Source organism: Petaurus breviceps, unplaced genomic scaffold, assembly GCF_028583685.1.
Source record: "Petaurus breviceps papuanus isolate PSGF00001 unplaced genomic scaffold, PetGlider_PUasm1.0 90750, whole genome shotgun sequence".
Classification (NCBI taxonomy): Eukaryota; Metazoa; Chordata; class Mammalia; order Diprotodontia; family Petauridae; genus Petaurus; species Petaurus breviceps.
In genome coordinates this window covers 9,428,645-9,451,923 of record NW_027187335.1, presented here as the reverse complement: position 1 = coordinate 9,451,923, position 23,279 = coordinate 9,428,645, and positions in this window count along the sequence as shown.

The following is a 23,279-nucleotide window of genomic DNA, read 5'->3' as shown; positions in this document are numbered from 1 at the left end:
TTAGACCCTTACTTTGATGAGCTGATATATTTTTTAAAATTTTCAGGTCCATCATAGATTAGAAATAACAAACTGGAAGAGGAGAGATAGGCTTTTGGAGTCAGTCATTGAGCATTCTCAATGTTCTTGACCATCAGTAGAAAATAGGCAGGCTAAGAAGTTGACACAAGAACCTAAAAAGCCCCAGCATTATTGGGGTAATTTCATTTAGTCTAAGGACGAACAGCCACACCCACCTCAATAGACCTGAGGACACCATTGAATTAAGATTCAATTCAACAAATAGTTATTAAGATCTGTTATAGGTGGGTCAGCTAGGTAGTACAGTAGATAGCATTGGCCTTGGAGTCAGGAGGACCTGAGTTTAAATCCCACCTCACACACTTACTAGTTGTGTGACCCTGGGTAAGTCGCTTCATCCTGTTTGTCTCAGTTTCCTCATCTGTAAAATGAGCTGGAGAAGGAAATGGCAAACTGCTACAGTATCTTTGCCAAGAAAACCCCAAATGGGGCTATGAAGAGTCAGACACGACTGAAACAACTGAACAACAACAAAGATGAAATAAGATGGAAAAGGCACAAGGATAACTTTTAATTGTTAAGAAAAGGTTAAATGATGTAATTATATCAACTTTTAAAAAAAGGGCAGGATTGACCCAGCAATCCCTCTCCTAGGAGAAACAAAGAAAGAAAGGTCACAATTATACCAAAATATTCATCACAGTGCTTTTTGTGATAGTAAAGTATTGAAAACAAAATGTGTTCCCATCAATGGGGGAAGGGCTTCACAGATTGTCAGTGTAATGGAAAATAACCATTTTGTGAGAACTGAGGCATATGAAGAATTCAGAGATGTATGGGAAGATTTATGTGAACCGATGTAGACTAACATAAAGAGAATGATGAAAGCAATATACACAATAGCAAAAGCAACGTAAATGGAAACTACAAGGACAACGAAGAGAAACAAGGCTGTATAATTATCATTGCCAAGCTCAGCCCCAAAGAAGGGTTGAGAAAATGTATCTCCCTCATTTCATGGGAGGGGCAAGGAATTATGGGTGTGGGATAGTCCACATATATAGATCTCTTTCCTTCCTTCCTTCTTTCCTCCCTCTTTTTTTCTTTTTCTCTTTTCCTCCTTCCTTCCTCTCTCCCTCCCTTTCTCACTCCTTTTATTCCTTCCTTCCTTCCTTTCTTTCCTGAGACCAAGAGCCCCAAGGAAGAGAAGCAGTCTCTATTTCATGGGCCCTGCTTCCTAATACCTTGCTTCCCTTGTTGTTATTGATAGTAATTATACCTACCATATATATATATTATATAATGCTTTAAGATTTGTAAAGCACTGTATATGTTATGTCATTTGATCCTTACAATAATCCTATGAGGTAGTGTAAAGCCAAGCACAAGCAGCTTTCCAGAGGATTGCTGCTGTGAGGAGCTTTCAAGATTCTGATTACATAGTAAAGTGAACTCTCTATTCAATAAAAAATCAGAGCAAAGCATTTACAGAAAATCAAGGTATAGCATTCAGAATGTTACAACTTATCACAGAAAATCCAAATACAGCATTTGTAATGACATAATAACTCAACAATTCATCACTAAAATGGCCACATAGTTTTCACTAAAGTGGTCACATAATTTTGAACAATGTACAATCATTTAGTCAATCAATTACTTAGTAACTCAATCATTCAATCATAAAGTACAGAAAGTCAAAGTCCTCCACACATGGGACACACTAAATTACAAATTAGTCACCATTCAGTCATCAGTTACTATTAAACCATCAGTCACTACTCAGTATCCTCCTGAGGGGTAGTGGAAAATATACAGGCCATCCACCCCTAGGTTACAAGTAAATCATAATTTCATCGCTACTCAGTACCCACAGAGAGGGCTTTTCATCTTGACTCAGGGCAGGCTTTCAGCTTCCATGGCTCCTGTTCCCTGGCCCCAGCTCCCACCTGAATGTAACCAACTGCCACCTGAGTTTAAAGACAGACAGTTCCCAGCTCCTTGTCCATCTCTCTGTGCAGTTCCTGCTCCATATTGGAGCTCACAGTGTCCAGTCCATCTCAAGTCCTTCACAGCTTCTGTTCCTGGGAAGAGAAAACTTAACAGAGCCACAGACAAAGTACCGACACCACAGTCATGCTTCCTCTGGCAGCTCCAGCTGGCCCTTGGAAATACTCAGCAGCTCCTCAGCAGCTCCAGCTGGCCCTTGGAAGTCTTCAACTCATTCTCAAAATTGAAATCACTTTCTCCCATTCTCAAAATCAAGAAGTTCTCTCTCTGGCAGAAGCCCCAGCCTCTAGATGCTTGCCCCAAGAAAATTCTGACTTTTTCAGTTTGTGCTCTTCCTTATTTGGTATTAGCTCCCCCCTGTTCAGCCCTTACCTGTTAGATCAGCAAGAGGGGTTCATATCTTTTGTTTCTTTAACAGAGGCTTAATTTGAAGCTAAGTGCTAAGTACCTGTCAGCTTCCAATACAAAGCAATCTTCAAATTTCATTACTATTACAGGTAGGAACTATTATTCCCATTTTACAGGTGAGGAAACTGAGGTAGACAAAGGTTAAATGAGTTGCCCAAGGTATATAGTTAATCAGGGAAGATTTGAACTCAGGTCTTCTTGACCTCAAGTCCAACTTTTCTGCCTAACTGCCTAGGTGCAAGTGCCAGCTATATCTGCCACTACCAACACCAACTGCAAACCAGTCGCCACAAGTAGGCAGGTTAATACAAGAGCTCCAGGAATAGTAGTGCCTTTCCAGACCACTGGCTTCTATTCCAGTCTTCCCAGCCACCACCCAGGAACAATCCTTGTGGAGATAGGACCTGGTGACTGTCTTTGCAGATGCTTTAATGCCTACCTCCTCAGGAATAGTGACTAGAGACCTGGAAAAGAAAGCTCTTGCCCCTAAAATATTTGGCACTGTTAAATGCTTCAACATCAGAAAAAGATGTTTTTATTAATGGAAACAAAATTAAAGAAGATGCATTACCATCTGATTTTCTACTGCACTCTAAGGACTACTGAACTTTTTCATCTCACTTGTGCTGAAACCTCTTATATATGCTGTCTTCATTTATTAAAATGTGAGCTCCTTGAGAATAGGAACTGTCTTGCTTTTTTATTTGCATCCTTAGCATTTGACACTATGTGCTTTCCAGATAGTAAGAGCTTAATAAATGCTTTTCCATTCATTTGCTGTCAGATGTGATTGATGGTTAATTTTTACAAAACTGCTTTTTCCCTCTTTCTTTTTTAATCTTTATTACAGGGAATGGCCCATTGTGTAGAAAGATATTATCAAAAACTAATGTGATGGGGAAAAAAAGCATTAATAATTTCAATATATTGATCAGTTGTGCTGATTTTTGTTTTTGGTCTTTAAAAATACCATTTGTTATATGGGATAACTCTGGGAAGGGGGAGTGAGAGAGATCCTAAGGAAAACTATGATTATGTAAAAAACAAAAGACATCAATAAAAATCTATTTTTTTTAAAAAACAGGAATCAATAAGAAGTTAACTAAAAAGAAGATGGGGAAATGTAATATGTTTTAGAAACATGTCTATTGAAAATGGTTAAAATAACATATTTTATACAACTCTCTGAGGTTTACACAGCACTTTCCTAACAACAATCCAATAAATTACAATTCTTGTGTTTATTTTACTGATATGGAAACAGAGATTTGGAGAGATGATGTTCATGGTCACATAGTAAACTTCAGAGGCAGGATTTGAATTAGGATCCTTCCTGACTAAAGATCTGGCTATCTCTTTGTTACTCTGTGCTATTCCACAGGAACCTAAGAGATGCTCTAGGGAGGGGATTCTTAAATTTTTTTTTGTTTATGCTAATAATTTTCAAATGTACCTTTCCTGCCCCAATCTCTCTTCTAATTTCCAATCTCACATTTCCAACTGCCTTTCAGACATCTCAAACTGGATATCCATTAGACACCTTAAACTAAACACGTCCAGAAGAGAACTCAATATCTTTCCCCCTAAACCCTCCTCACTTCCTACTTTCCCTATTACTGTAGATGGCAACACTATCTCCCCAGTCCCTCAGGGTTGCTGCCATCCTGGATTCCTCACTCTCCCTATTCTCCCTCCATATCCAAGCTGTTGCCAAGACTTCTTGATTTCACCTTTGCAATATCCCTTGAATATGCCCCCTTCTCTCTTCTGACACTGCTACCACTCTAATGCTTATCACCTCATGCCTTGATTACTGTAATGTTCTTCTGGTAGGTCTGCCTACCTCAGGTCTCTTCCCATTCCAAGCCATCCTCCATTCAGCCACTAAAATGATTTTCTTTAAGTGCAGGTCTGATCATGCCACCTCTCCCTACTCAGTAACTTCCAGTGGTTTCCTATTGCCTCCAGGATCAAATAGAAAATGCTCTATTTAGCATTCAAAGCCCTTTATAGCCTATCATACCTTACTCCCCAATGTGTATGCTTTGATCCGATGACATGGGCCTTCTGCCCATTCCACAAACAAAACACTCTATCTCTAGACTCAGAGCATTTTTTCTGACTGTTTCTCATGTTGGGAACACTCTCTCTCTGCCATTTCTCCTGCTGACCTTCATGGTTCTCTTGAAGTCTCAATTAAGATGCCATCTTCTATGGGAAGCCTTCCCAAACCCCTCTGAATGCTATTGTCTTATTCCTAACTATCCTGTATGTAACTTGATTTGTACATGTTTACATGTTTTCTTCTCCAGTAGATTATAAACTCCTGGAGGGCAGGGAGTGTCTTTTACCTTTTTTTGTATCCCCACCATTAATATAGTACCTGGCACACAGTAGGAACTTAATAAATGTATATTGATTGATTGATCATCGACCCCTTTGGCAAAGTCTACGGACCCCTTCACAGAATATTGTTTTTAAATACATAAAATTCATAAGATTACAAAGGAAACCAATTATATTAAAATATAGTTATCAAAATTTCTTTTAAAAAGCCATGTACATGGGCCATAGGTTAAGAATTCATATCCCAGTTCCGATTACATCTCCCATCCCCTCAACTTCTCAGCATTAGTGTGAGGCAACCGTGAGCTTCTAAACTGAGAAGACCTAGATTGGAGACAAGCCACTAAGACTCAGTCTGAATGGAGAGCAAAGCATACTTTTTTAAACTTTATTTTTCTTCTTTTGTTTTGGTTTCTTTGGTCTCTGTTTTCTTTTGCATCACAGCTAATATGGAAATATGTTTTCATGACTTCAATGTATAATCTATATCAAATTGCTTGCCTCCTCAAGGAAGGGAGGGGAAAAAGGGAAGGAGAGAATTTGAAACTTAAATTTTTTTGAAAATGAATATTAAAAAATTTTAAATTTTTATATGTAAAAACAAGTGAACTGATCATCAAGTATGTGTAAAAAAAATTCACATCCCAGGGCGAGGAACTCTCAAATGTTAGATGGATTTGGGACAGTATTAATTGAGAAACTCCCTTCAAGGATGCAGATTGCAATCTCTCCATGCCTGCCCCTCCTATGTTATTCTGTCCCTGTTCTCTCAAAAATTCATTACAGAGGGCCCACACCACCTGCTAGAGGCCTTCTTTCCATTATTTTTGAGCCATCTTGAGGATATCAGTAGAGCATTCTGGCTGTCTGCGTGTCATCTCTTTCTCTCGCTACATGGGACTGTGGTCTACATGTCAGCCCACCTTATCTCAGGGTCATACAATTTCTTCCCTTCTGTTTTTTTCTTGAGTCACTCTTTTATTGGATATATGTTGTACCCCATTTATACCCACCATAGACCTCTCTATTATGAAGCTCCTTTTTAGTTCTTTAGAGGCAGTGTTGTTTCATCTACTGATGCCTTAATAACAATTCTGGCAAAGTGTTAGGAATTATAACAGTAGGTAGCAGTTATATATCACTTTGAGGTTTACAAAGTGCTTTAAATAAGATGGCATCTGCCTGGAAGGTAGGTGCTGTTATTCTCCCCATTTTATGGATGAGGAAAACTGAGGCACTGAGAAATTGAGTGACTTGCCTAGGGTCACACAATTAGTAAGTGCCTGATGGAGGATTTAAACTTAGGTCTTCCTGACTGTAAGTTCAGCATTCTATCTGCCACACCACTTAATATTACAAATATGGATCTTTGCTTTTATAGGATATTTGGGGTCAACAAAAAAGCTTTGTAATTTCCTGAAAGCAATCATTTCCCTTCCTTTTCAACTGTCTGTCCTATATACAATATATGTATATATGTGTGTGTACACATGTACATATACATACATATGTATTCACACATACACATATACACACAATACATACATACATATATATCTGATCTATCTTTCTATCATCTATTTCCTTGGGAGGTATGACAGATCCAGAATCCCATTACTTAGGCTAGCAAATACTAGGTACTTAATATATTCTTATTAAATGAATGAATGAATTTCTAGCAGCAGATGTTTTGGAGAGAAATTCAGAGTGATTGGAATTGGTGCATAGAGAGCTCTGGGAATAAGGAAGTAGAAGATGAGAAACAAGCATGGAGTTTGAGAGGGTTGGATGTGTTCTCCATCTTGTAGTGAAGGGTGGATTAGAGTGAGGATAAACAAGGTAGGGGAGGCCAGCCAAAAGACTTTTGCAAAAGTCCAGGTGTGAGGTGATGAGGGCTTACATCAGGGTGGTGGCTGTGTGAGTGAGTGGAGAGAATGGAGTGTACGTGAGAAATGTTATGAAGGTAGGATCTATAGGCCTTGGCAACAGATTGGATATGGAGGGATGGTAGAGAGGGAGGAGTTAAGAATGAGACTTAGGTTATGAGTCTTAGTGACTGGGAAGATGGTGATGCCCTCAACAGTAACAGAGAAGTTCAGAAGAGGTGAAGTTTTGTCAGGAAAGATAACAAATTCAGTTCAATTTCCAGTGCCTACCAATCTTCCCCCTGCCAAAAAAAAGGTGTTCATTAGGGTAGGAAACATGTTCCCTCAATTAGACTGGAAGTTCCCTCACACAGGAAAAGTATCTTCTTCTTCCTTATCCCTTACTGTTTTACAAACAAGAAATACCACCTCTCAGCTTCAGAAATTTTCTTTGGCTGTCCCTCATTGTAATGGTAATGGGAATTTGAAGCTCTTCTTTGCCCCTTAATAAGCCTAAGGGAATTTGAACACCTTCCCTGCTTTGAAAATATACTCTGCCCCCTAATAGGCTGAATACAGTCACATAGAGCCTGTGGTATGAGGAGTTTGCTGAAAGGTGGAGCAGAACCCATAGGAAGCTGGGAGTCAGAGCAAGCTAGAAGGTTGGGAGGAGAGGACATTTCTAAGGGAGATAGAAAGGCTTGTGAGTAAATATTGGACTTGTGTTGGTTTGTGGGAAAGCTAAAGGATGCTGTGGCTCTCTGTGCTATTAAGCCTTATTAACTTCTTTGCTACTATGATGGAATTGGCTTACTGGTTTTGGGATTCAGTTTTCTTGTTTCTGAATAAATCTTTTACTTCTGTCTTCTATATGGAGAGTCTGTTATATTTTGTGATTGAGCACCATGCAGGTATGTTTATAGTGACCACGGGCACTGTGAATATTGCATTGGCACTATACCCATGCCTGGAATGCTTTTCCTCCTCACCGCTGCCTTCTGGTTTCCCCTTCAACTCTCGGTTAAAATCCTACCTTCCACAGAAAGCCTTTCCTAAGCCTTCCGAATCCTAGTGCCTTCCCTTTTTTATTTCCTCTTTATCCCGTATTCAGCTTGTTGCTATGTATTTGTTTGCTTGGATTGTGAACTCCTTGAGGGTAGGGACTGTCTTTTCTCCCTCTTTTTGTATTCCCAGAGCATAGCACATGCCTGACACCTAATATGTGCTTAATACATATTTATTAACTATTGGTTGACTGATATCAGCATCTGACATCAGAGTTGCATCAAGGAGATATTTTCTGGGAAGAGATGCTAAGCTCCTTGGTTAGATCTGAGCTGTGGAAGAAATATTTTTTAAAGCAGCAAATCCATTAAAGAAGGGACAGCAAGGTTTAAAAAAAATCTACTTTGCATGTCACAAAAATAGGAAATGCTCTCCAAGCTCTGTTCACCTGCCCCCTAGTGGCACACTTATAGCTCAAACTCTATTTTTCCTTCCTCTCCTAGACCAGATGAAAGACAGACAGCAAGAAGTCAAACTCAGTTATTCATGGATAGGTGATTCACTGCATGGACTAATGTGCAGTAAATTTTTAGTGGCAGCTTGGGTCTCCCCTTTCACTCAGTCATCTTCTTCCCACTGTTCATTGCTATGTGCCCAGAGGAAGAAACTAATTTGAATACTCAAGCATGTGGTCCAAACCTACTACCTCCCTTTCTTCATTATTTAATACCTGCAATTTGGCTTCCATCCTCACCAATCTATTAAAATTGCTCTCTCAAACAACACTAAAGACCACCTAATGGCCAAATCATAAAATCATCTGGTCCAACCTGCTCATTTTACAAGTGAGGGAACTGGTTCAAAGATATGCCCAAGGTAAAGTAATTAGTTAATGAACCCGCATTCTTCTCTCAGACTTTTTTCCTCTTTGACCTCTCTGTAATACTACTGACTACCCACTCCTTGAAATGCTCTTCTCATGTCCTTGATAACATTCCATTATCCTCCTTTAAACTCTATGATTATTCTTGCCCCCTTTTCCTCTTCTCATTTCTTAATTATGGGTATACCCTAAAGTTTAGTCTTCAGGGGTGGCTAGGTGGCGCAGTGAATAGAGCACTGGCCCTGGAGTCAGGAGGACCTGAGTTCAAATAGGACCTCAGACACTTAACACTTACTAGCCATGTGACCTTGGGCAAATCACTTAAATCCAATTTCCCCCCTCTAAAAAAAGCAAAAAAAAAAGTTTAGTCTTCAGCCTTCTGTTATCTCTCTAATAACCCTTCTGCCAACAAAAGAAGTTTTATATGTGCTTTTTGTTTTTACAACAAGACTAATTTCTTAAAATATCCTTTCCCTCCACCCATCCCCCATTGAACTCTCTCTTTTAACAAAGAAAAAACTAAAAATACCTAATATGGTGACTTAGTACAAAATTCTGCCATCTGCCATGAGGAAGGAATATAGTTTATTTTTTCTTCTCTGGGGCTATTATTGGTTGTTCAGTTACTCAGAGTTCAGCTTTCTTTCAAGTGATATTTTTACTTATCTTATTGTAAGTCATCCTATGTATTCGTTTGATACTGTTAATTTCACTCTGGTTCAGTTTATGCAAATCTTCCCTTGTTCCTCTTACTTCCTCATATTCCTCATTTCTTATTTTACAACAATATTCCATTAAATTCATATGCCACATTTTTTTTTAAAGTCTTTCCTCTACTGATGGGCACCCACTTCATTTTTGTTATCCCACGGTACTGCTATAAATATTTTGGCATATCTTGTTTTTTTTTTTATTTCCTTGATATATGCCCCAGAGTGAGATAACTGAATCAAAGGGTATAGATAATTTAGCCATCTTTCTTGCACAATTTCAAATTAAATTCAGAAAAGTAGAACCAATTCACAGATCCATCAACAGTATATCTGTATGCCTTTCTTCTCATAGACCTTAAAATATTGACTATTTCCACTTTTTGTCATATTTTACATTTTGTAGAATATGAATTAAAATCTCAGAGCTGTTTTAATTTGCATTTCTTTTATTACTAGCAATTTGGAGAATATTTTCAAATAGTTATTCAGAATTTGAAATTCTTGTTTTGAAGACTGTTGATATCTTTTGACCACTTACAAAATTGGGAATGACTCAGTCTTAAATATTTGTCTAAATTTTCTATATATATTTGCAATCACACTTCTATTTGGGATATTTGATACAGATACCTTTCCTACTTTTCAGTTACTCTCCTTATTTTATGTTCATTCATTTAATTTGTAACCCAGGGTTGAAGACTGGGTCATTTGTGTGAGACTCTCTTCACTGGCCAAGAGGATAATAACTTGGCTGTGGATGTGGGAGAGAGAGCTGGCAGGAGAACTTGGGAGAAGAGAGACATTCTTTTTGTTTTCTGCTTGAGAGTGGACACACATGGTTCCAGACCTCCTTTGGGGAGAAGTCTGGAGAGAGTCTTTGGGAGTGGTGGAAGAGTCCTCTACATGCCTGCTATTTCCCAAAGTCTTTTCTCATTCTCTTGGGCTTTTCCCCAGAAGCGGTACTCTTGAAGCAGGAAGTAAAAAGAATGTCTTTTTTCCCAAGTTCTCCCAACACTTCTGCCCCAGTTGTGGACTCCCAGCATAAAGTCATCATCTTCTCCATCAATGAGGAAAGTCTTATGTAAATAAGCCAGGCTTGAACACTTAGTTATTCTTTTCTAAACAGATACAGTCCATTGAAACTAGGGATTCCTTTTTTAAAGTGCACTAAACAAAAATGATGACTCCTATCCTATAATATTTAAAATATAGCACTCACGGAGGTGGTAAAACTAAGGAAAGAAGAAGTCAAAGAAGTGAAAGTGAACAGACAGATGAGTTTGTCTACACTGGGATGGAATCATCTTTTGGTTCCTTGCTTCCTCAATAGTTCCGATGTTGTCCAGTTCTGATAGAGTTTTCTAGAAACTGATTCAGTTGTACATCTGTACCTTATATACCTCACTATCTTATCAAGAGGAACGGACAGAATGGAGACGAGATATTTGTGTGCTCTAGATGAAGTCTGAGCATTGCAGCACCCAGAAGTGAAAAATTGTGTCCCCTGTGGGTTTACTTTTCCCTGGATGGGCAAACAGGACTTACCTTATCACAAAATGGAAACCTTCATGATATGGAAGCAGAATTCTCTGGCATTAAATATTAATGCATTTATTAAGAGTAACTTTAAAAAGTCTCAGACTTAAAGCTAGAAGAGACCTTATCAGAGGTGGGGTACACGTGGGGCCCTCTAGGTCAGTCAAAGGGGCTGCACTTGAGGAGCTAGAGGGCACATGCCTTCCCTGCCCCTGCCTTAGATGCCTAAGATGATCAAGTCCAGCTACTTGATTTTATAGATGAGGAAACCAAGGCTAAGAGAAATTAAGAAAGTTGCCTGGGGTCACACAACCAATAAAGCGACTGAGGCAGGATTTGAGCCCAGGTATTCCTGGGTCCTCAAAATCCAGGACTCTGTCCATTTTCCCATACTGCCTCCCTCTTAGTGTGCTCCATCACTCTTGCCCTGCTCAAAGTCTACCATTGTAGATGCTGTAGATCTACCACTCTAGAAGCTTCATGGTAGATCCTGTACTTTCTGGAATTGGGAAGATTTGAATTCCAGACTTGCCTCTGACATTTACTCTTAGTGTTACTATGAGCTAGTCTGGCCCTCTCTGAGTCCATCTCCTCAACTGTTAAACAAAGATAATACTATATTGAGTGTCTATTTCACAGGCCTGTTGTGAAGCTCAAATGAACTGATGCAGCTAAAGCACTTGGGAAACATCTAAAATGCTATGTAAATGTCAGTTATTACTTTTTCTTGTCTTGAGTGGAAGACGAACATCTATCTCTTTTGTAGATGGAAATATGGAATCCCAGTGAAGTAAGGTGGTCAGTTGGTCAGTCAATAGTCAGTCAATGAACATTTAGTAAGCACCTTCTGTATATCAGGTATTGTGCTTGGTGCTGGATGAGTGCACAAGACATGCCACGCTATAGCCTCACCCTTCTCTAGGGTGAAGGGAAGGGAAGAAGTATTTTATTAAGCACCAACTACATGCCAGGTGCTTGACAATATCATCTCATTTGATCCTCACAACAAGCCTGGGAGGTATGTGCTATTATGATCCCCATTTTACAGTTGAGAAAACTGAGACAAACAGGGTTGTTAAGTGACTTGCTCAGGGTCACAAAGCTAGTAAGTATATGAGGCTGGATTTGAACTCAGGTCTTCCTAATTCCAGGCCCAGTGCTTTATCTACAGGGTCACCTCACTGTAACTAGCTGTCTTTTGGTGTCAAAATGTAGATGAAATTCGCTTTCTTTACTGCTACACAGAGAGCTACAGTGGAGCAGCTAGGTGGCGGTAGGCCTGGAGTCAGGAAGACAAGTTCAAATTCAACCTTAGATATTTATTAGCTATGTGACCCTGGGAAAATCACTTAACACTGTTTGCCTCAGTTTCTCCATCTATAAAATGAGCTGGAGAGGGAAATGTCAAACCAGTCCAGTATCTCTGCCAAGAAAACCCCAATTAACCCTGTTTGCCTCAATTTCCTCATCTGTAAAATGAGCTGGAGAAGGAAATGGAAAACTGCTCCAGCATCTCTACCAAGAAAACCCCAAATTGGGTCATGGAGAGTTGGACATGACAGAAACGAATGAACAGCAATAAGTGAGTGGCAAACAAGATGGCATCTGCCAGACTGAAATCAGACTTCCTGCCCCGAATATAACCCAAGTGAGGGTGAGACACCAAACTGAGAACATAACCCAGGAACTCCTAACTTCTAGTTGCCTCCTTTCATACGTGCTTTGTGCCAGAACATTCCACATAGCTCCCCTGGGGAAAAACAATAACAATCCAATTTGGGGGGGGGGGGTGGAGGAGGGTGGAGAAGCCGCAGGTGGCCAGGGCCTTATTAAGTATTTGTAGAAATGATTCTGAGGTTTTTCCCACCTGGGATGGTTTAGTTTTCTTGGATGAAAAACCAAAGGACATGAAGTCTGAGCTCTGATGCCTCCTGCAGAATATTAATGAAGACATCTGCTTTCCCGGGTTGTCTACATAGAGGGACCGTCAATGGAGGCAGGATGGGTAGGGGCAGATAACTGCTGTTTTCAGGCTGAACATGAATAGCAAACAACTGCTTTCTAATGAGAGAGAACCTCTGGCCCCTGTTACTTCTAGGATGAATGTGATGGACTATAAAACACACTTTCTTTTATTAGAAAAGGTCTGGTTCCTTTTCCTCCCATTCTCCCTCTATTAGAAGAAAATAAACTCAAGCTCTGCCTTCTCGCTTAAGCCTGTCTTTCTATATCCATAGTCTGGATAGAATAAAAGATGACCTGTTCCTGGCATGTTTTCTGTCTTGCTCTGAGAGATGTAGGCAATGGACCAGTGTGCCTGGTGCTGGGGGGATGTACCCTCATTCTCTGGTTCTCTCAACTCTGAATGCTGTGATAAGCCACAATTACAGAGGACCAGTGGTAAAGAATGCCACTCACCTCCTGATGGAGAGGTGATGCACTGAATACAGACAATGAAACACATTTTTGGTCAGAGCCAATGTGAGAATTTTTTGATATGGGAAACATGGATTTTCTTTCTGTTTTTCTTTTTTTTTTTTAGTTGAAGGGAAGAAGGTGAAAAGGGGAACAAATAAATGCAGATAATTAACTTTCTTAAAGATGGGAATCTCATAAAGCTAGGCTTTAGATGACAACAAGCTCCTCAATGCCTAATTCCTTCCTCCCTCCTTTTGCTACCTAGTCTTGAAAGACTGGGAAAGAGATTCCTAGCATTCCTCCCAATTATGACTTTTTTTATCATTTAATCAGTAAGCAATTATTAAGCACTTATAAGCTTACTTTGTGCCAGGCACTGTGCTAGGGTCAGAAACAAATAAAGTAGCCCTTAATCTCAAGGAGTATGTCTTAAATGGGGTGGGAAAGGTAATCTGTATTCATCCAAGTATGTAGATAGCAGCTAATTGGCACAGTGAATAGAGAGCTGGGCCTGAAGTCAGGAAGACTTATCTTTCTGAGTTCAAATCCAGCCTCAGACTCTTATTAGCTGTGTATCCCTGGGCAAGTCACTTAACCCTGTTTACCTCAGTTTCCTCATCTGTAAAATAAGCTGGAGAAGGAAATGGCAGACCACTCCAATATCTTTGCTGGCACTGGTGATTCCTGCCCCAAAGGAGCTTATAATCTACCTGGAGGGGACAACATATATATATATGTGTGTGTGTGTGTGTGTGTGTGTGTGTGTGTGTGTGTGTGTGTGTATGTATGTATGTGCAAAATAGATGCAAGGACATTTTGTGGGGAGGGCACTAATAGCTGGGGAGATGAAGGAAGGCTTCATGTAGGAGAGGGCTATAAGCTGATTCTTGAAGGAACCCAGGGATTCTGAGACAAAGTGACCATCATACAAACACAGCTAAAGAACAGAGAAGCCATGGGACTGCAGTTAGTCAGTCATCTAGGCTATAGGAGAAGGAGGATGGTGTCTATCCAAAACAGTTCTAGTTAGTTCTTTCAGGAAAAGGTTCCTGGGGAACCCTACATCTGAGGGGAGAGCTCCATTTGGGAGACCTGGGATAGCACACACAACAGGAACACAATCAGAAGTAAATGTTCCTTACCTGAGTATGGGTCAACAGCTTCCCATCTGTCGTTTCATGGGGGAAAGAAGGAAATTTGTTTTATAGCTAATGAACTTAGGTATGGCCTATGCCACACAAATTTGCACACAAATGTTTGACAATAAGAACAACAGCAGCTAACATTTCTATAGTGCTTTAAGGTTTTCAAAGTGATTTATAAATATTATCTAAGTTGATCCTCCCAATAACAATTCTATTAGTAGATTATGATATTATCCTAATTTTAAAGATGAAGCTAAGAGAAGGTAAGGGACTTGCACAGTGTCACACAGCTAATAAATGTCTGAAGGAGAATTTGTATCTGGTTGTTCCTAACTCCAAGTTCACCACACTCTGTTTAGAATTATACAGTACTGGGGCGGCTAGGTGGCACAGTGAATAGAGCACTGGCCCTGGAGTCAGGAGGACCTGGGTTCAAATTTGGCCTTAGACACAACGCAAAAACTAGCTGTGTGACCTTGGGCAAGTCACTTAACCCCAACTGACCTCCAAAAAGCAAAAAAAAAAAAAGAATTATATAGTATCCTGTTGTTTTCAAGGACTGAATCTCTGCAAATAGATTATAAACTCCTTGAGGGTAGGGAGGAGAAGATGCTACTTCTGAACTAGTGTATTTCTGGTCCCAGAAGAGATGCTTAACAAATGGTTTTTGAGGGAAAGAGAACAGGGACAGATTACTAAGGTACTTAGTATAATATGGAATAAGGCATGAGACTGGCTGTGAAAATTAATGGCAATTTAGGGATCTGTCTGGACAACAATAGAAGTTAAGTCAATGGAGGGAAAAACCCTCAAAGAATAAAGATCTAGAGAATTTTTTTTTTTTAAAGCAATCGGGGTTAAGTAACTTGCTCAAGATTACATGGCCAGTTATTTCTGGGTGTGGTGCTGAGTATCTGAGCCCAGATGAGAATTTTTTTTAAAGGACCAAAGACCAGTTTTAGAAAGCAAAGTTGTTTTTTTTTTCCTCTAATGACATGAGTTTTAAGATGTCTTTAAAATTCAGCATCAAAGACACTGCCCCATTAGCTCTATCTGTCAATAGTTAAGTCACTTTTAACCATTTTACCCAAGCAAAAAATAAACTGTATATAAAGGAAAACAACTTACAATGGGGTACAAAGCCATCCTGCACAGTGTATTAGCAACTATGAATGGAATAGAAAGGATGCCATTGGAGCATAGTTTGGGCTCCATCAGTGGAACACGGGTCTTGACCCCTGGCTCAGGGTTGTTTCTTGTGTCCCCTCTCCACCCATTTCCCACCTTGGTGACTCGGTGAGTGGTAGCTTTATTAAAGAAGACTGGCCACCAGTCAGGAAGAGCTGCCCACTCGGTAGCTTTCAAAGGGAGAGATAACTTCTATGTGTGGAGGTACCCCTGAGATTAATATGTCTGTTTTTTATGAGTTACCTTACCAGGCAGGTACACTGGACACAGCATAAGGCTGTTTGCTGAAGGAGCCAAGTGGGAGCCTGCATGAGCCAAAGTCTTGCTCACTCCCAGACATCTTTCCTGGCTTTTGCTGGCTGACCTTGCTGAGTTGTGCCTCCCCAAACTGGTCCAAACTAGCCTTGTGGCCAACTATTCCTTCAAAACATCCTGCTTCTGTGTCCACATGTTCCTGAGAAAGATTGTCCATTCTTTTTCCCAGCCCCTCTCTCAACCTCCCTTTTGTCGCTCTTAAGCATAAACCTCCCCTGCCTCTCCTGGGCTGTGTTCTTCTTTGTACCTTGTACCATGGCACTAGTGTCTGATTTTCCTCCTAATAAAACCTTTATGCTTTCAATATAGCTTGGACTTGTCTACATGTTGAGGAGTGGGCTTCACATTGGCACAAGCCAGTTCTTCCTCTTTCCTCACTTAACATGTGACTTGAGACTCTGCAAGCCTGTTCCTTAGAGGCTTGCCTCCCCTCCAAGCTGTAGAGATTGTCCTCATTGAGATGAAAATGACACTTATTCTCATTGCCTCGTCTACTCTGTGCTTCTTTTCTTCCCTGAACACATGGGACCTAACAGTGGTCCTGAGATGGGGATTGATGACTATCTTAGAAGTTTAAGAGGTTGGGTCTCTCATTTTGTGCTGGCTGTAATAAGGGGAATATTTTCTACAGGAGCTACGATGTTTCTTATTAGAAGATGAGCACTGAGAAGAAGATAACCCCAAGCCATGCTCCTGCTTGCTAAAAGATATGAACTTTGAGGAATTTATTCTGACAGTACAGATCTCAGAGGAAGGTGAAACAAATGTTTAGCAGTCCCACAGAATGCTTCATAATTTGATACTTTAACTTTGGTAGTGCTCTTTCTGGGCTCATTCCCTCAATTTACACTGGTTGGATCCCCAGAAGGAAGGCTGCTACTCGTCTCAGGACTCTAGGGGCATCTTGTGCATAGCTAACCTCTTAATTTTTTTTTTGTTTGGTCGTTTTTAAGTCATGTCCGACTCTTTGTGACCCCATTTGGGGTTTTCTTGACAATGATTATAGAGTAGTTTGCTATTTACTTCTCTAGCTCATTTTTACAGATGAGGAACCCAGGTCAATAGGGTTAAGTGACTAACCCAGGGTCACACAGCTAGTAAGTGTCTGAGACTGGATTTGAACTCAAGAAGACGAGTTTTCCTGACTCCAGGGCCAGCACTCTATTCATTGTGCTACCTAGCTACCCCATCCTCTTAAATACTACTATTCCAAAGCTCCCACTGACATACTTCCCCTAATAATTAACCAATAGAGTAATTTGCTTCATTATCAAAGCATTTGCTCAAATGGCATAACAAAATCTATAAAGTATTTCCTCCACAAATCTGGTATGTCCTCTTCCATAAGTACATCCAGTGTCCACCAGGGGAAAAGTGGGTGTGAACTTAAAATATAATGATGGTAGGGAGCATACATGGTCAAGGCAACTCATAACTCTGGAATTTCTAGGCCACAATGTTTTTCCTTTCTCTAGAGGGTTCCTCAAGAAGTTCACTGTGTGGTTGGGAGCTGACCAGTCACTCACTCCACAACCAGTCTGGGTTGGCTCTTCACAGGGCATAGTGTCTTAGCTTGATTGGTTAATCTGCTACCAGATGGAGTCAAACAGATCTATGAGGGGCTGAACTGCCTTTTTATACCAGCTTCTTGGCTATAATTGAAAAAGCACTGTATTAAGAGAAAGGTAGACACAAACCAAAGAAACAAACATGTATTGTCTTAATCCTTTTTTTAAAAATTAAAATTGCTTTTTTGGGGGGGGGGTAAGGAAGGGCAATTGGGGTTAAGTGACTTGCTCAAGGTCACACTACTAGTAATTGTTAAGTGTCTGAGACTGGATATGAACTCAGGTCCTCTTGACTCCAGGGCCAGTGCTCTATTCACTGCGCCATCTAGCTGCCCTTATTGTCTTAATCTTTTAGGATTTAAATCATCATGAAAAGGTTGAATTGTGTTCAATATACTTGAGGAATAAAAGGAAGCATATTTAATTCAAATTTTTACTGGTTATTTGACAAAAGATGAATCCCAACCCTCAGCTTCAGCTTCTCCAACTGTATGGATAGTGCATGCTAGATTGGATGTATTCTGAAAGCTATGGGCTGTATTTCCCCATTAGAAGTTCAGTTCAAGTGATGTGATATCAGTCCTGAACATGAACTCTGATTGTAGGAGTTGATTGGAAGAGGACTAGTGCCACAGGACCTCTGGATGTCTGGAAGCCAGACTGAGTTAGAAAGTCAAGGTTAAAGGGAGAGATGAGCTAAAGAGCCTAATGGTCTTAGCCTGCTGGCCAAGGCTCCTTGGTTTCATCTTGCAGGTACTGAGGGTTCTCCTCCCCTTTCTTTCATGATTGCTGGTAGTGTCATAAGATTCAGAGACGGGCAATGTACATTCCCAAGATTGCTGCTGGAAAATACATTGATGATAAATAAACTAATGCAAAGAATTTTAGGGATTGTCCTTTACTCAAGTCAAGTCTTTCATATTCCAAGCAATGGTAACCAGTTTCCCTAGAAAGTTCAGTGAATGATGTCATCATAATCACCACTAAGATTTATATAGCACTTGAAGGTTTTCAAAGTGATTTGCATTTAAAAAAAAGTGTTGATAATTTAAGTCCCCAGCTATATGCCTACTTGACCATGACCTCTGCTTTGAGAAACAACAGGATCAGAGCTGCTATGGCATTTCCAGAGCTCCTTTAGTTCTTTGCCTCTAGAATGGAAATGAGAGATAGGGTGGTAAGGACAACATAGGTAACTTTGCCATATTCCTGGGGACTACCTTGCCCAAATATTTAACCACTTACGATCTGCAAGGAAATGAGGGCAACTGAGAGATAATCTCTAGGATAACTCCCCCCGCCCCTCCTATCCTCCACATATACAGTCAGTCTATCCTTTGGAATTTTTCATATTACCTTTGAAACCAGTTCTTTTGCTATCAATCCCCCAGCTAGCAATTATGAAGCCCCTAAAATGTGTCAAGCACTGTGCTGGGTGCTGGGGATACAAAGACAAAAATGAAAATAGAAGCTTGTATTCTATCTGGTGAAACAACATGTACATGTATAAATGTATTCAAAGGATATATACAAAATAAAATACAGGGTCATCTGAGGGAGGAAGGGAGGAGGGGGAGAATCACAAAGAGCTAATGGCAGGGAGAGGAAGGGGGACCAGGAAAGGTACAGTGGAAGCATCTTCTCCGTAGCTCCTTGCCCCGTTCTGTTTCCAGTGGTGGTCTTGGCAGTTCCAATAAGAAATCCATGTATTACTGTGCTATTGTTTAGAGAGATTCATATTTTTTTACAGCAATATAACCCATTTTACCTTTATAGTAATTGTTTTGGAATAAGAAGTAATCATCCAGGACTGACCACCTTGCTTTACTAAAGCACTCCTTTCTCACTCCTGGCAAATTGCTTTGAGAATTGAACAGAGCCCTGCTCAATCATGCAGAATATCCATTCTGAAGGATGTCGTGGAAATAGATCTATGTTATGCTTGCCAGAGTCATGCCTTCTTTTTCCCAGAGATAAAATGGTGAGTGCTTGCTTCATTCCACACCCCCACAGTCATGAGGCTGGGCTCATTAAATCCAGAATCAAGGGAGGGGAGTAGGGTATGAGTCTGTACAGGCTTTTTAAGAAATTCACAATAACAAACTAGTAAGTTAAGGGTCCCTGTCCTTTAGACAGATCTCTGACCAGCAAATTGTCCATTTTTTGGGGGGGGGGCTGGGGGGAATGAGAGAATCTTGATATGACCTGTATGACCATAGATAAGTTGCTTGACCTGCCTGGGCCTCAGTTTCCTTATCTGTAAAGTGAGGTTGGGGTAGATAACATCTAAAACCTCTTCTGTCTTTAAATGTGTGATCCTATGATCTATGAAATTAGTTTATCAGTTATCAAAATGGATAAAACTTGAGGGATGGGGGGAGGTAAGAGGAAGAGAGGGAAAGACAGAAAGGCAGAACCAGAGAGACATAGAGAAAGAAAGAGACAGAAAGAGATAGAGACAGATGTCTAGAGACAATGAAAGACAGAGAGACAATGAAAGAAAAAGACAGATATTGAGAGGCATCCATAGAGAGTCAATGAGAGAGAGACAGACATGGAGAGACATTGAAAGAGTGACAAAGAAAGAGAGGGGAGAAAAGAAGACTGAGAGGGGAAGGGAGAGAATAATGGAGAAGGAGAGGAGAGGAAACATGCTGGTCAGGAGTGGGAGTGTGCCTCCATAAAGTATAAGGAGGTTTTTATATAACAAGGTTTTTTTCGCCCTCTCAGTATTACTCCTCTCAATGTTTCTATGATTCGTGAGCCTTGCTTCAGGGGAACCATTTTCTTCAATGACATTTTATGGGCAGCTATGAAATTTCCTTTTAAAGATTTCGCCAAAGTAATGTGAAGAGAGCCAAACAAGACCCTACAACCTATTGATTTTAGGTTTCCCACCAAGTGGTAACTAGTTAGTTTAGCTGGGGTATTGCCTGAGAACAAACATGGGGAATTTAATTTCCTCCCATGGGAGGTACACATACTCACTGTGCCTGTTGTCCTTCTATCTCAGAGTTCTCTGCTGGCATGTGGGATATTCTGCTACTACCCTGGACCAAATCCTTAGAAGGACCTGTCTTTGTAGCTTTGTCCTAAGGCTGACCTTTTTGTCACCATCCCTGTGTGGTCACAAGTTGGTCTCTCTGAGGTATGGGCTGTATCCTCTCCCAGTAAGATCCTTCCACTGCTCTCATCCCCAAATTAATTTGCCTTAGACAAAAGAATTCTTAGTTAATAACTCTGGGTTCCCACTTCCTTCAGTTAGGAAAAACAACCACAGCTGAGCTGGAAAACTCCATACAACCAAGCACCTATTGGGACCATATTTTTTTTTTTTTTGTGACAAGGTCCCAATTCAGCAACATCCCTAAGACCTGATGGGGCCAGACCCATGGGAACATGGTCTATAATCTCACTTCCCAGAGCCATGGATTCCTGGTTTTATCCCTGCTTTTGCTTTGGAGTTTCTCCCTCCAAGTGTCTCTATGCTATTACATGTTACATCTATAGTTGTTAATGGGTAGACTTTTCTAATTCCCTTGGCTATGAGTGTTTTCTCCTTCCTCAAATTTGTACTTACCTGTTCATATATTATATCCCTCCCCCAGTAGAATGTAAGCCCTTGGAGGGTGGTGGGTAATATTCTTTGTGTCTTTATTTTTCCATGGGAAGTACTCTAAGCCTCAGTTAACTCTATTATAAAAAGTTGTAAAATGGAGTTATTTGTTCTACTTACTTCACATGGTTGTTATTTCTTTGTTACCTTGGCCTGGTTTTTCAAGTATTGTATATATATATATATATATATGTATATATGTATATATATATATGTGTGTGTATATATATACAGAGTTTGGTGACTTTCTGGGCATAGTTCCAAATTGCTTTCCAAAATGGCCAGATCAATTCCCAGTTCTACCAAGAGTGTGCTAATGTATATGTTTTCCTACAGGCCCCTCCAACACTTGTCATTTTTCCCTTTTGTCATCTTTGCCAATGTGATGAATGTGATATAGAACCTCAAATTTGCATTTCTCTGGTTCTTAATTCTTTAGAACACTTTTTCATATTATTGTTGATAGCTCTTCTTCCATCAAAAACTGTCTGGTTATATCCTTTGCCCATTTTCTTACTGGGGAATGGCTCTTAGTCTTATAAATTTGAATCTTATTTATCTTGGATAAGAAATTTTTATCAGAGGAACTTGCTGCAAAGACTTTTTTTTCTGAGTTACCTATTTCTCTTCCCATTATATTTGTTCTAAATTTTTAAAATTTTCTATAATCAAAATCATCCATTTTGTTTTGTATGATCCTTTCTCTCACTTGTTTAGTTATAAACTCTTCCCCTTCCCATATATTAGAAAGATAATTTCTTCCTTACTTTTCTACTTTTTTTTATGTGAGACCTTTTATAGCCGGGTCCTCTATCCATTTGGAGACCATACCAGTCACATTTCACTCTCCAGACTTTGCCACCATGCCTTACTGACTTTTTCCTCTGCCCTTGTGGGCCCTTTGTCCTATTAGTGTGTTCTTCTTAGAACCTCCATTTTAAGGAAGGGTTGAGACCAGTCATGCTTCATTCTTTGACCCTTGACACCTCTCCCCTCCATCATAGTTGCCTTTTCTCTCTCTCCCTTTTTTTTTCTTTTTTTCTGTGTTGTCTCCCCTCCAACAGAATGTAAGTTCTTTGGGGGGGGGGGGAGAATCATCTTTTTCTGTTTGTTTTTTTTGGCTTGCATTTGTTTTCCCAGTGGCTAGGACATACTTGCTTAATAACTACTTTGTGATTTGCTTTATCTTGGTGTATAGTGTGAGTCATTGATCTAAACCTAATTTCTACCAGACTGTGATCCAGTTTTCCCAGCCATTTTTTTTCTCAAATAATGAGTTCTTCACTCTTGGGTCTTTGGGTTTATTGAACAATATGTTGCTGTATTTGTTTGTTTTTTTATGCTATATATCCAATTTAAACTAACACTAAATCATTTTGTATTACAACTTTGTAGTACAGGATGAAATCTGGGATTGATCGACTCCCTTCCTATTTTATTTTTTCATTATTATCCTTGAGATTCTTGATCTTTCATTCGTCCATATGAATTTTGTTATTTTTTCTAGTTCTATAAAAGATTCCTTTGGTAGTTTGGTAGGTATAACATTATATAAATTACATGAACACATAACATTACATAAATTAATTTAGGTAGAATTGTCATTTTTATTATATTGGCTTATACTATCCATGAACAATGAACGTTTCTCCAATTATTTAGGCCTGTATTTCTGCAAACTATTTCTGTAGTTGGATTCATATAGTTCCTGGGTGAATCTTGATAGATAGACTCCCAAATAGTTTATCATTCTCTAGTTATTTTGAATGAATTTCTCCTTCTAGTTCTACCTATTGGGTTGGGGTTTTTTTTGTTTTGTTTTGTTATTAAGTAGGAATGCTAATGATGTGTGTGGATTTATCTTATATCCTACAACATTGCTGAAGCTATTGCAATCAATTTTTAGTTGACTCTCTAAGATTCTTTAATTATAGAGTCATATCTGCAAAAAGCAATCAGTTTGTTTTATCTTTGCCTATGCTGGTTCTCTCAATTTCTTTTTCTTGTGCTATTGCTATAACTGTTGAGGTTTAGGGGTGCTGGGACCCCTAAATGTCACACGTGGGTCCTGCCTGAATTAATTCGACCCAAGCCTTCTTTCAGCCAAAGAAAAACAAGGTTTATTAAAAATCCACCATACTGGCCAGACTTTTAAGGAATCTCAGCATTGGCTACACTGTTAAGGGAACTGAGCATTTATATCACTAATGCAAGCAGGCCAGATTGAATCTGAGCACCTTCA